Below are 13,844 nucleotides of genomic sequence, written 5' to 3'. Positions count from 1 at the left end.
GCCTCCTTGGAAGAAGTGCGCCTCCCCCGAAGGGGGATGTCTTGCATTAAGTATCAACCCCCCCCACCTCAATTTCACGAGGTCAGTGCAGCAGGCAGCGGTTCTTCCTGGTGCGCCTTGTTTCTCCGGAGCACTCCGCCCCCCCTCCTGCTTCTGCCCTTCTCCTCCCAGAGTCTCTGGGCTACTTATTCAGCTGGAGGGAAAGCTCAAAGGGCGTTCCACTGCCCGGCTTGCCTGCCTCCCCGGGGATGTTGCCGGGGGGCTGCTCTCTTCACAGCTCTTGCTCGAAGCCGCCTGGTTCTAAAAGGGGCATGTGGAGAATCAGAATCAGAGAGAGAATCAGAGTGTGAGAATGAGAGAATGAGAGAGACACAATGAAATAGAATCAGAGAAAGAGAGAATCAGAATGAGAGGGGGGGAGAGAAAAAGAGAGAATGAGAGAGAAAGAGTGGGAGAGAGAGGAAAGGGGGGCGAAAGAAAGAGGAGGGACAATGCCTGAAGGTCCCCATCCCATCACTGGGAGTCCAGGCGCTTCAGCAAGTGGTGCACTGGATTCATATTAGTGGTCCGCGGGATTTTAAATGGTGGTCCCTGAGGTCCAAAAGGTTGGGGACCCCTGTTCTAAATCACATTTTGGGTTTTAAACATATTAAATAAAAAAATCTAAAAAATGGAACCAACTGACTTTTGCTGGAAATTGAACATTTTTTAATAAATGGATTTGGAGTTAGAAATTCAAAGTATGTTCTTCAGCTTTATTTATGTAGCTACTAAGTCAGACTGAAGTAGTTGTTTGGTTGCTACTGCTGCCTTTCATGTGGAAAAATCTGAAAGAGAAATAAAAAAGTAATGTTGTAATATCCATTTAAAATTAATATCCAAGTTCTTTTGTTACTTTATTGAATCCAGCACTTTATCAGTTTGATAGTCCTCTGATTCTTTCCATGTTTTCTTCCTTGCATCTTCTACAGGCAAGATTCAGGCTTATAAAATTTACTTTCCTTTTTTTATTAGAATACTGTGAGACACCAAGTAAAACCTATGCAAAACAGATTACATATAAGAAATCTTGAGCCTTGGAATTTCTTTTGAACAAGCAGAACAAGAGCAGCAAAGAATATATGGTATCCATATACAGATAGTCCTTTTTAGCTACCAGTTGGGATTAGCATCTGAGTTGTTAAACTAAGTGTCACTAAATCACTAAGTAAAACCACAGTTCAGTTTATTATCAACTTTCCTTTGCTTTACAGACCTACAAAGCAGGGGTGAAATGCTCCCGGTTCGGAGCGGCTCGCCCAATCCAGCAGCAATGGCGGCTGGTGGTTCGATGAACCGGTAGTAAAAATCCCTGGCCCTGCCCCCTGCCCCCTGCCCCCTGCCTGTACTGAGGTTTTTTTTTTTACTTTTAAAAGCATCTTTTCTTCAGCCAAAAATATGCCTTTAAAAGTAAAAAAAAAAAGCCTTTGATGATCCCGCGACTCGGCTGGGATCATCAGAATCCTTTAAATTCTTTTGTAAAAAAAGGTTTTAAAAGGCTCTTCTGGCGATTCCAACTGAGTTCCTCATCACCAGAATCTTAAAAAAACATGTTTTCTACAAGCTCTTCAGCTGAAGAGCTTGTTAAAACAATTATTTTAAGAGATTCTGGGCTGCTATGAGGCAACTTCAGCTGGGATCGTCAGAGGAGCTTTTAAAATCTTTTTTTCCTCTGGCGATCCCAGTTGAGTTTCCTAATCATCACAGGCTTTTAAAATCATTTTTAACAACCTCTTACAATAGTCCCCACCCATGCCCACCCAATGCCCCGTCCCCACTTGCCTTATTGCTGCTTCTTTCGGGCTTGCAAAGCCATGCTTTACATCAGTTGCATCAGCTAGCAACTGAATCTGCCTGCCTGCAATCCATTTCCTCAGTGAGCAACTCAATCTGCCTGCTTTGCTGGCTGAGGAACTCTGGGAATTGAAGTCCACAAATCTTAAAGTTACTAAGGTTGGAGACCCCTGATCTAAAAATATAAATAAAATAAAATAATAAAATAAAATATTTGTGCAGCTGAGATTTGGTGTGTTTCTTTAGTGTTTCACTCTAACTACACAAACACACAAAATCTCACAAAGCTGTGAGGTGCAGCTGTTTCTACATTGGGTGTGAGTCAGTTGTGTTGTGTTGTGTGCGTGTAAAGTGTGAAAGTCGGTTTTTGAGCTTTTTGTGGCTGTGTGAGGTTCCTGCTTGTTGCAGGGGCCATTTTGGGTGAAGTGCAGCTGCTTTTACATTGTCTGTGAGTCAGTTGTGTTGTGTTTTGTGTGTGTAAAGTGTGAAAGTTGGTTTTTGGTACCTCTTATTACTTTGTATACTTTGTTTATTATTTTTATTATTTATTGTTATTGGCCACACCCACCCAGTTATTATTTATTGTTATTGGCCACGCCCACAGAACCGGTAGGGAAAATTTTTAGATTTTACCCCTGCTACAAAGGTCATAAACACAAAGACTGGTTATAACAGGGCTGTCAAACTCCTGGCCCGCAGACCAGAGGTGTCACAAGCTGGCCGTACCCATGTCTGGTTTAGCGAAGGGAAAAAAAATCCTGATACATCATGTGTCACCGCCGTGACAACATGAGTTTGACACACCTGGGTTATAGAGTTACTTTTTCATCATCATTCTAATGGCAAAGAGTTATTAAATAAGGCAATCACTAATTGATGTCCACCTGTAAAAATCAAACCCAGTTATACTGTCATCATTTTAATAATATCAGCTGGAGAAACAAATTCTGTTGTACCCAAGGTTACACAACTGAGGTATACAAAAAAAAAAATCCCTTACTTATCTATTAGGAGATCTGGTGGTAGCTATCTAATAACCTATGAGAAGTATGGTATATCAGTAAAATTATAGCATGCTATCATCCTGGATCCATAAACATTGATATTATTCAGAAGCAGACTGCCTTTTGATACTGGAGCTAACATACAGCTATAAAGTCTAGGATACTCTGATACATATATTTCCCAATTTGATTGAAATTGGGGGCCAATATTGCATATTTTAGTAAATCTCATAATATTACTATATTGTATATTATATGAAGTTCTTCCTTTTAGTTGTCCTGAATCACTTATTGTTCAGTTCATTGGATTAGGGGATAAAATGTTTTCTAGATAGTTTTGCTGTATCATGCAGAATGTTGTAGTCCCCTTCAAAGCTTTTTTATAAGCTACCCCTGATTCCCTTCCCACAGATACAAGTCTTGTAATTTCATTCAGAACTCTTCCAAAATGCAGGGACTACAATTTAAACTCTGGTTAAATTCTGAGGTCGGTAAAATGAAGACCCACATATATGCTGACTCTGTAAACCACTTAGAGAGGGCTGTAAAGCACTAATGAAGCAGTATATAAGTCTTAAGCTATTGCTATTGCTATATATTCTAGAAAATAATAGGCACTTTTCCCCGCTGACTGCTAATTAGTTATTGGGTTTTTCCTCCTTTTTCACTCTTGCCACTTGCTCAATCTACACTGTATCAAATGGTCTATCACAGTACCATAACCCTTACCTACTTACTAGCTCAGATTCTATCAGTACATATGTGAGTTAGGATTTTACTCTCTTGCCTCATTTTACACCAACTTATATTGAATAGTATTTGGCATTTTAATTTACTTAGTTGTTTACAGTCTTAATATTTGGACACATTCCAAAACAAGCCCTATCATTTCATTAAAACAAGAACACCAGAATCCAACTCAGCATATGGCAACAATCTTTACCAATCTAAGACTCTATGTATAAAGAAATGTAGAGATGACCTTGGAAGCCATTAAAGCAGGTAAAACAGTAATCCTGGGAAAATGGAAAGCCCTAGGAAAGAAGTTCAAAATAAGTCCACCCTGATGATGTTTTTTTTTTTTTGCTTTAAGGGGGAACAGAGAGAAACTCTGACAGGTTTTCAAGATTCTGTCATTGTTCCCTATAACAGGAAAGTAGCATTACTGGAATCCTTGTGATGTCAGTTTCCTACCTCAAAGAGCTGATCCTATGGAAGAGTTCTTTTAACTTCAATCAGAATAGAGCTAGAAGGGACCTTGGAGGCCTTCTAGTCCAACCCCATGTTCAAGCAGGAGTCTTGTTTTTTAAGTACTAGTAGGGATAGGTACCATCCAAACCAGAGGTAATATTCAGCTGGTTCAGACTGATTTCCCCGAACCGGTAGCGGAAATCGCAGGGGGCCTGCCCCTCCGGCTCTATGCCATCCTATTTAGGCATGTTTTTTGAGGCCAGGTGGATGCACGGAAGGCACACGCGCAAGCAAAGTGAATGCTCAGAAGGTGGAGTGGATGCGCAGAAGGCAGGTGTGTGCGAACTGGGCACATGCGGGGTGAACCAGTAGTAAGATCATTCGAAACCCACTGCTGATCCAAACCTTAAGGAAAGCTGCTTTAAAGGATGAGACAATTAGAAAAAAACACAACACAACACTACCTCCTAGCCCAGGTGTCAGCAACCTGCGGCTCCGGAGCCGCATGCGGCTCTTTGGGCCCTCTGCTGTGGCTCCCTGTCAGGTGATCCCACCATTGGCTGGCCCCACCCCTTGCCCTCCCCTCCCAGTCACTCCTCGCCTGAGAAGGTAAGGGTGATGGCGGGAGAGTGGGAGAGAGACATAGAGAGATACAGAGAGGGGGGGGGAGAGAGAGGGAGGGAGGGAGGGAGGGGGACAGAGAGATATGTCAAAGGAATTTTGTGGTTTCCAGTGTTTTTTAATAATGAGTTCTGTGCCCTAATAACCAGCTGGGTAGACGTGGCTGGGGGGGTCATGTGACTGGTGGAAGTGAATGACATTGAGTTGGCCACGCTCAATGTGGCTCCCGGTGTTTTCTTTTCTGTGGGAAATGGGTCCAAATGTCTCTTTGAGTGTTTAAGGTTGCAGACCCCTGTCCTAGCCCCTACCTATCCCCTACCTATGGTAGACATCCTAGTTATTTCCTACCTGAGAAGATAGGGACTGAAGAATATGCTTTTGCAAATATATGGTGAATGTAATCTTTATTTAAGAAGCTCTATGCACAAGCTGGTAATATCAGAAGAAAAAAAGTGCTGCAAGCAAAATACAACTCTAGAAGGAGAAAAAAGCTCACTGAGAACTGAGCTTAAACAATAATAATAGAAAGTTTGTGTGGAGTGAGAAAGCATAGAAAACCAGGATAGAGAAGGAAGTGGAATCTCAGAAAGAAGGTAGGAGTGTTTTTCTGAATAGGGTTACTCCACTTGCCTTGGACATGGATTGCATATACTATAAAAATGTTTTTCTCCTGGCCATGGTGCTTGAAAAAGGATGCCATGCTTTGTAACATTTTTATGTCTCTTTAAACTTGGTCACATTTTTATTTAGAGATGGCAGAATAGAGGACAGAACTGCCTATTTGGTCCTAGAAGCAAGAAGCAAGGGAACCAGGCAGATAGATCTTTTACTCCCTCATTTTCCATTGTTTTCTCATAGGATTTTACCTGGATAGGAAAATATCAGAAAATACAATTACGGAATCCAGGTCATATACACCAAATTATATTTGCATCATGTTCACTAAGTCTCTAAATTACAATGCATCAAGGTGACACATTTGTTTGGAAGGATACTCTTGCTAATATCAAAGGATGTGTTCATATGCCATTGAGCTTTCTGGGAAAATGTACTTGACCTTCAGTCTATAACGAAAAAAGACAAAAAGATCTCGTGTTATTTCTTGGGACAGGTCTTGGCTCAAGATATTTTGCTACCTGATGTAAGGAAACAAATCTCACCCCACCCTCCAAAGTGAAGGTCCACTATGCCTAATTCCAAAAAAATTCACTTGAAGGAGAACATCTCACAAACATTTTTGGTCATCCTTTCCATACAAATCAAATCTATCACCATGATGCTTTTTGAAGACCCATAATCTTTTTGCCAATAACAGAACCAATGTGGTTCCTGAAAATATGTATTTAATTATTCCTTATCTTTAAAGGCACCATTTACACCTAACAGAATAATTCTTCTTCCCACATCACTTTGAGAAAGTGGTGAAGCATCGATGGTTCATATTATTCTATCTCTGAGGGGAGAAACTATTGCCAATAGAATGATGTAGCTTGATCATGATATGCAAAGTTCACATCTAAATATTTCTTCTTCTTTTACATGAAAATAATTTTTATGAGTGTTGTAGCTAGAACACTAAGCACTAGCTTCTGGTTTCTCTTTCAGCATAGAGTAGAACCTGCCATTTTACTTTATAAGGAATGTTATCAAAATCTTATAATGAAAGTTTACTAGCGATTAATCATTATTTAGTGGCAAAGAGCACAATATCACTTCTGGTCTAATTTTTGAGTTTTAATGCATCTGTGTGACACATAATTTTAATTCAATATTTATTTGTACCTATTATTCATTGTTCCAGGTACCTCTCTGATCATTAAGACATCACAAAAGTACATAAACACTGATTATAGTGAGATGATTATAGTGAGATAATTTGATTATAGTGAAATTATGAGAGCCAGATTGACCTAGTGGATTAGGCACCACTAGGTTAGAAAGCAGGTGTGTTTTAACCACGAAAGCCATCTGAGTGACCTTGGGCCAATCACTCTCTCTCAGACCAACTCACCTCACAGGGTTGTTGTTGTGGGGAAAACAGGAAGAAGGTATGTTGGATATGTTCATCACCTCCAGTTATTTGTAAATATATATTTTAGAAAAGACTAGAATCCTGAACAGGAGTTCTCCATATATCCGACTCATTTTAATGCCGGCTCATTTATAACTGGATTATGAATTTGTAGACATATGGAGGGTAATTTACTGTTTCCTCAAACTATTGAAATTTGGCATGAAAACAATATACAACTGATATGCGTTTCTTAACATCTCTATATTTGGCTTTGGTTAGCAGTATGCATTGCATATTATTTAATATATGTATTATTTCTTACATCTATTTTTCATCTGTAATATTCTAGAGTATGCAATCTTTCTCTTAACTCCACCCTCAGTAGCCACTTATATCAGTTATTTTGGAAGTCAGTTCAGACTCTGTGTCCTAATCCAATATTTTTGTAAAGCCAGTAGAGCATCTGCAGGGAAATGGCACAATGTTATCCACTGTACGCAGTCAAGCCTAAATTAAGACAGTGGCATCCAAAGATAAAAGGCTTTTAGATAACAGAGCTGACAGGCACATCTGCTTAAGATTTGGAAAGCCACTGCCTGTCAGAACAGACAAGGCTAGATGAACTGAGAAACTTCACATAGTCTCTACAGCTAGTATGTCTTTATGTAGGCATCCCATTGTATTTCAACTTTTTATTATAGTCAGGCACTGGTATAACATGGATCTTATTCTCCACTGCAATAAAACAATGTAAATCCCTAGCACACAGGGATTTCTTTCAGTTCTCATGTGTAAACCACAATGGATTTGTGTGTGCTTGAAAATCAAATAAAACTTCACTTTTTGTGGTGAATAAAACTGATATTTAAAGTTTTAAACAATGCTACACATTCGTATAGTGTAGCCAACATATTTCATTATATTTCCTTTACTTATTTTAATTATTTGAATGTTTGCCCCATTTTTTTTTCTATATTTGGATGATCTTGTTTTGTACATCCATTGCAAAATATTTGCCTCACATCATTTTCACAGGCTCTTTTCAGTATTACTTGATTTTACTTTCTACAGCCTATTTAATGACATCCATGCTTTTTAAGAGTTTGCACTGCTCATGAGTTATTTTAAGTTAAAATATACAGGCTGCACAGCTGCACAATTTCTATTTGAGGTTGTGCTTAGATACATTTATATTATCATTACTATAATTATCATTCTTAAGCTTTTTCAATTTTTGTTCATTTTCGCTTACCCAACTAATTAAGGTGTTCAATTTTTGGAGGGCGTGTGTTAAAAAGTAATAAAACTTACCTACTAATTCTGAGAAACAGTAAGCATTTGTTTCAGTAAATCCAGTCTTCTATTGGGTATCAACTGGCTTCATCTATTATTTGGTCCTTCTGATGATTAGCTGATTGTGCATGAACTTCTTTCTGAACATAGGAAACTGTAATGAAGAAATGAATTTAAATGAATTTGAGAGATTTATAATTACTGCATGTTTCAGATTTCGGTTAGCTTCTTCTGCAACCCTATCTTCACATACCTCCTAAGTGATTTTTTTTTCTTTAACATTGCCAGCCATTAGCAATAGTTCGTTTTTATCTGTGTTGTTAGACGCTAACTACAGTAGTAATATCTATAAAGCTATTCAGGATTTCCCCAAATAAGCATCTGCACTGGAATCAGCATTATCAATTTACACTTAGGGGCTAAGAGATTGAAAGTACACTGCTGAAGCCTTTTCAGTGGTGCTGTAAAAATGCTGATTTCTTTAACTGTGAAGAAAACACACTGCTTGGGGAATGCTTGATAACTGTATAAAAATGTATGTATCTTCTGTAAAATAATCTCTACTCTAACTTGAATATGCATTACAGGTAACATGTGAGGGCTTTCCCTCCCTTCTTACACTCATTCCTTTTCAGAATGAATTTAATTCTAGTGATTCGTTTAACATCTTCCAGAAATATATAATTCCTACTACAGTTTGGTTACTGTGTAAAATACACCAGCATGCTTTTAATAAAGATTCTACTGTGCTTTAAATGGTGGCCAATGATTTCTTCTTTAGACTGAATCAGACTTCCAATTTTATAATGTTCCCATAAAGCAATGTTCATGTGAGCTGGACACAGATCTTACTCAAACTCTTGTTCACTATGGCAATACTTCTCTGACTTCAGCTGTCTTATTGCACATTGTCAGAATTTTATCTCATACTGCAAAATCTCTTGTGTTCCACTAGCATTCTTCTCTAAACCCTTTGTTCAGATTGCTTTGAAGTTCCTCACTGAAGCAACCCCTGCTCAATGCTTTGGTTAGATATCTCAATTTCTAAAGAAGCAGTGTACAAATTTTCCATATTTCTAAATTGACCAATATACTATATTTAATGTCTTAAAAGTAGAATTCTCAGTGAATATTCCAAAGCCAGCCCTGACTTAATGAAAATAAAATATGGATATATTTCAAGGAAATAAACAGACCAATGAGGATTGAACTATGTTCATCAAGGCCACTTAAATATTAAAGATGTTTGCTTAAACTGTTTTTCTTCCATTCTGTCTACTGCAATGCACATTTTACTTCTGACATTAGTATATTTTTTTAGAAAATATAAGTTTCAGTCCAAAGACCCCTGCACATAAGCATTTCTGCTTGTACATGTATGATATACATACCATTCAGAGGTGGGTTTCAGCAGGTTCTGACCAGTTCTGGAGAACCAGTAGTGGAAATTTTAAGTAGTTCGGAGAACCGGTAGAAAAAATTCTGACTGCCCCCCCTGCCCATCTATTCTTTGCCTCCCAAGTCCCAGTTGATCAGGAGGAAATGGGGATTTTGCAGTATCCTTCTCCTAGATTGGGGAGCGAATGGAGATTTTACAGTATCCTTCCCGTCATGCCCATCAAGCCACACCCATCAAGCCACACCCACCAAGCCATGCCCACCAAGCCACACCTACAGAACCAGTAGTAAAAAATTTTTGAAACCCACCACTGATACCATTCATATGCAGCTATCTATATTCTGTTCTCAAACAGCTGTAAATGGATTTCATGGGCAAATTTTAGTACTGGCATCATATCTGCAAGTTGGATCTAATTGGTTTTCTTCACATTTTTATTTCTGTGAACATCTTGTGTGGTCTTTGGCCAGAGAGTTGCTATAAATGCAGCCAAAACATAACATATATCCAGCAAGATATTTAACTTTTTTTTTTTTTTTGGCTGAGGCACCAGATGCTCATGGTTGTAACAGAAACTGTCTTCAGGTTTTAAAGCAATGAAGCATGGAGATATGAATTCAAATCCCCATTGGACAACAGAACTACATACAGGTTTCTTACAATTTTTGGTTCTAGTCTTCTACATACTTGCTCATGAATACCTAAGTACCATTGTTCACAATACACAAGTTTAAGAAGTTACACATGTTATGATTTATTTCACATCAAATTTTTGATTATTTATATGAAACCATGTGAATTGAAGATAAGCAATGTTTCTTTATTAATAGTTGTAATTTGTCAGTTAATCATCTGAATTTATAGAAATTATCTCACTTTCTTGTATATGAAATATTATGCACAGGTGATGCAGATAAATTGATTGGCTTCTACCAGTGGAGGTCAGTGAAGATTAGATTATAAATGTACAGATATGGGTGATTTACTTTCATTAGGAATTTATTTCTATGTACATTACTGTCAAATTGAGCTCTAAATAAAACCATATATTTATAAATGTTGTTGATTATTGTTTTCACAGGTATATTGGGATACTGAAGAATATTTAGAAACATTAAATAGTCTGAAAACTTAAATATCTGATGCATTTTTAATAACAGTAGCTCTTGTGATACAGAAAATATCCCACTGTGTTCTGAATTCTTAGGATTTCACTGCATATTCTATTATTTCTTTAATAATTCCAAAAATTATCACTTTAATATATGATAATCTTTGATGACATCAGCGTCTAAACTGGGAAGATAACAAGCAGTTACAAGCTAATATAACTGTTATAGTAAGTATAAAGAAACTAACATTATCAGAAAAACTTTTACAGCACTCATTTCCATTTCTTTTTAAATATTCAGCTGTCCCCCTGCCCCCTGTCAGTTAATATGTTGAACTATAGGATTAAGTATGAAAATTAAGAGTGATATTTTTATTTCATCATGCTAATAAAAATTAGACATCCCATGACTTTTTGGGACATTGTTTGAGAGATATTTCCTTACCTAAACAAAGAAAGTAAATGACCATGGATGGGCAAAAAAGGAGTGGGAGAGAGAATGATTTCCAACATCCTGCTGGCTTCCCCATTGATCTTCTTTGTCAAGAAAAATCCAAAATGATGATTATGTGGCTATGACTGACCACAGCAGTGTGGTGTCACGGCACCACTGAAGCAGCCACAACTTTGCCAAATTGCAATCCCTTGGGATTTATTGGTCTCAGATTTTGGACTCATTCTTTAAGTTAGCCCATTTAAGGTACCGTGATTCAAAAATTGTTCCCCTACAATGTACCATTTTGCCCAATTGAAAGTTACAAACAATCAAACAGACCTGAGAGTTTTAGTAGTATATCATTTGGATGGTCTAAAGCAAATACTATTAATGAAGCAATTTTGTTTTACAATAAATGGCATTTTATACCCAACTATTAGTATTCCCAGTACTGCCAGATTTCAAGGCACTGAAAATGCCAAGAGGATCTTCAGTAACAGTTCCCATTTGATAGACAATAATTTAATACCCAGTATTTGGATTCCTTTATTTATTCTGTTATCTCTCTTTCTCTCTCCCCTCACCCCGCATCCCCATTTGTATTTGTATTTGGAGTTGGTTGAAGCCCACACTATAATTCCTATGGGTTGTACCATATATAATGACCAGTTTAATTCCTTGTTATAATATATAAAACCTTTCATTAAATGGAGTTCTGCCAATAAGTTACAAATCAGTATAACTTTGCTTTGTGGATCAGATGGTTAAAGTTGACATCACTACCAAGACACACATTGTGAGGATGGAGGACCACAGATTAAATATTTCTGCAGGCAAACAGACAGACCCACATTTCTCTGGAGCAGGGCCATGTTCCTGCGGCATTGTCTTCAATTTGCCAAAATATTCTACATAATGTACCGTAAATCATTGTGAGGTGTCTAAATGCTGGACTAGAACTAGAGAATTAGGTTCAAATCCTCTTGAACATGAAGTAAGTTCAGGTCAATAATCTTTCTCTCAGCTGAATATATTTTAGAATTCTCAAAATAGCAATGGGGAATGGATGAATTTGAGACCCATTTACCACTTTGCAAACCAAAAGGATATGTTGGGAAGTTTCTGCGCTCTCTCCATTTTAATATGAGGTAGTTCCAGTTTGTGTCCCCTGTTTTTTTAATTCAGTGAGGTGTTTCTTGATTTTCAATGTACACAGTGCAATCACTTGAGGAAGTTAGCCAGCGATTCAGATGGTGATAATAAGATGATAACTGCTTCTGCTTTCCATCTTCTACCCAGAAAGGTGCTGGACCCCCTCAAACAAATATATAGAGGTAGCTTTGAGATGGATGAGGGCAAACTAAGTTGCTCAGATGCCATGGTGGAACAGAAATTTGCAACCAGTTCTGGATACCTGTAGGGTGTTTCAGGAGGAAGGCTGCAATTGTGTAGATTACACAATTCCCTACAAGTCTCTGGGGTGTAGAAGGATCCATTATGAACCTGGATGCTTTGAGAAGTTCTAGTTGTGGGCTATAAATTACAGTCTTTAAAAAGGATAGATAAGATAAACAAATTGACAGTATTATCCATCATTTTGTTTTATTTCAAGAAAATTGAATTTATACCAGGACCACCAGCTCTTTGCCCAGCCCCTTTAAGGACAGCAGCAAGGAAACAACAGATACAGGCAGGCAGGCAAGCAGACTCAAATTAACGCAAATACAGTCGAGAAGCAACTCATGATCCCCCGAATATGCACAGCCGAGCTTTAAAAAACACAAAACAGAACACCGACCATGTACGTATGTATATTTCAGAATGCATGCGAGAAAGTACACATACCAAACCATGATCTCAGCGCGAAATGGGGGGTGGGGGGGAGATCGCAGCTTTTCCCTTCTCCTGCCAAGTTATCATTGAGAAAACAGACAGGCAGAGTGACGTCCTGGGTCAGACTGAGTGCGGCTCGACTCTACCAAGGAAACAGGGAGGCCCGTGTATCCCTCGGATGCCCACCGCCGCCTTTCTTCCCCTCCCCAGCCTCTCCGCCTGATGCGGAGCAGCTGTTTCAATGGGCCCTGTCCTGCAGGCAAGCTTACCCATCCCCAGGCAGCTGCTTGAGGAGGGGGGCTCGGGCTGCCTCGGACCAGCATCTCCCCCCTTCTCCGGCTGAGGTCGCGGAAGCCCAGTGAAAGGAGGCGTGTGTAAAGATTTTGCAATGTCCCTGCATGGTGTTGTAGACTTTCCTAGCAAAAAAACCGGCTTCGGCTTCTTTTCAATCCCCGGCGACTCACCTGATTAACCCGCCTGCGGTTCTGCCCTGACCAGGTAAACCGAGTCCAGACCTTACATCATCATACACATCTGGAAGCAAACATCGCACCCGGGGCATTTTTATTTCCTTTTTTTTTAACCCCTTTTACAAATTGGAGAAGCTGATAGCGCTGTTACACTTCTCTTCCTCTCCTCCGCTCCGACCCCCAGACCCTCTTCCGTGGGACTTGCTTAGGAGTCAGTTCTTTTTCGTGGAAATCAAAGGGTCAAAGCTGCCAACCAGGCATTATTGATTCTCTCTCTCTCTCTCTCTCTCTCTCTCTCCCCCCCCCCCTCCGGCTGTTCGCCTTCGCTCTTTTTGCCATTTTAACGGATAGCGCAGTTTTCTTTTCTTTTCTTTTGTTGTTTATGGGTATCCCTGACAGCTTCGGTTCTTGCTGGTTTTGTTCCGATTTTGCCCTTTGTGATAAAAGCATTGTTTTATTAAACATGTGGTGGGGGTGGAGGGGGGTGGGGGTGGGGGTAAAGTGCGGGGTGGGAGGGAGTTAAGAGGATGGGAGCGAAGGACGACTTTAACGCTACTACCAGTTTGGTATGCTGGCAATCATACCTGCGTTTGTTTATTATTATGTACTGCTGCCCGGAATGTACCCCGTCCCACTTCT

The 13,844-nt window shown here is 39.1% G+C and overlaps 1 protein-coding gene and 1 long non-coding RNA gene across 4 annotated transcripts in view; one reads left to right on the top strand and one right to left on the bottom strand.

The window, feature by feature from the left end:
• Positions 1-13,844, top strand: part of ESRRG (estrogen related receptor gamma) — a 545,400-nt gene that overhangs the window by 18,225 nt on the left and 513,331 nt on the right. Inside the window, exon 1 of one of the 3 annotated variants that reach the window (XM_058165414.1) lies at positions 13,184-13,233. The exons of the other annotated variants lie outside the window; for them this stretch is intronic. The gene's annotated coding sequence lies outside the window, so the exon portion shown is untranslated. Of the gene's footprint in view, positions 1-13,183; positions 13,234-13,844 lie in introns of those variants that run through there. 3 annotated transcript variants of the gene reach the window in all.
• Positions 748-13,323, bottom strand: LOC131189306 (uncharacterized). The gene is made up of 3 exons (XR_009152972.1): positions 13,200-13,323; positions 7,975-8,110; positions 748-827 (listed from the first exon to the last, which is right to left on the bottom strand). It is a non-coding gene; the product is annotated as an uncharacterized LOC131189306 (long non-coding RNA).

This window comes from Ahaetulla prasina, chromosome 1 (genome assembly GCF_028640845.1).
Source record: "Ahaetulla prasina isolate Xishuangbanna chromosome 1, ASM2864084v1, whole genome shotgun sequence".
NCBI lineage: Eukaryota > Metazoa > Chordata > Lepidosauria > Squamata > Colubridae > Ahaetulla > Ahaetulla prasina.
The sequence above is the reverse complement of the archived record's forward strand: the minus strand, read 5'-3'. Positions and strand labels throughout refer to the sequence as shown.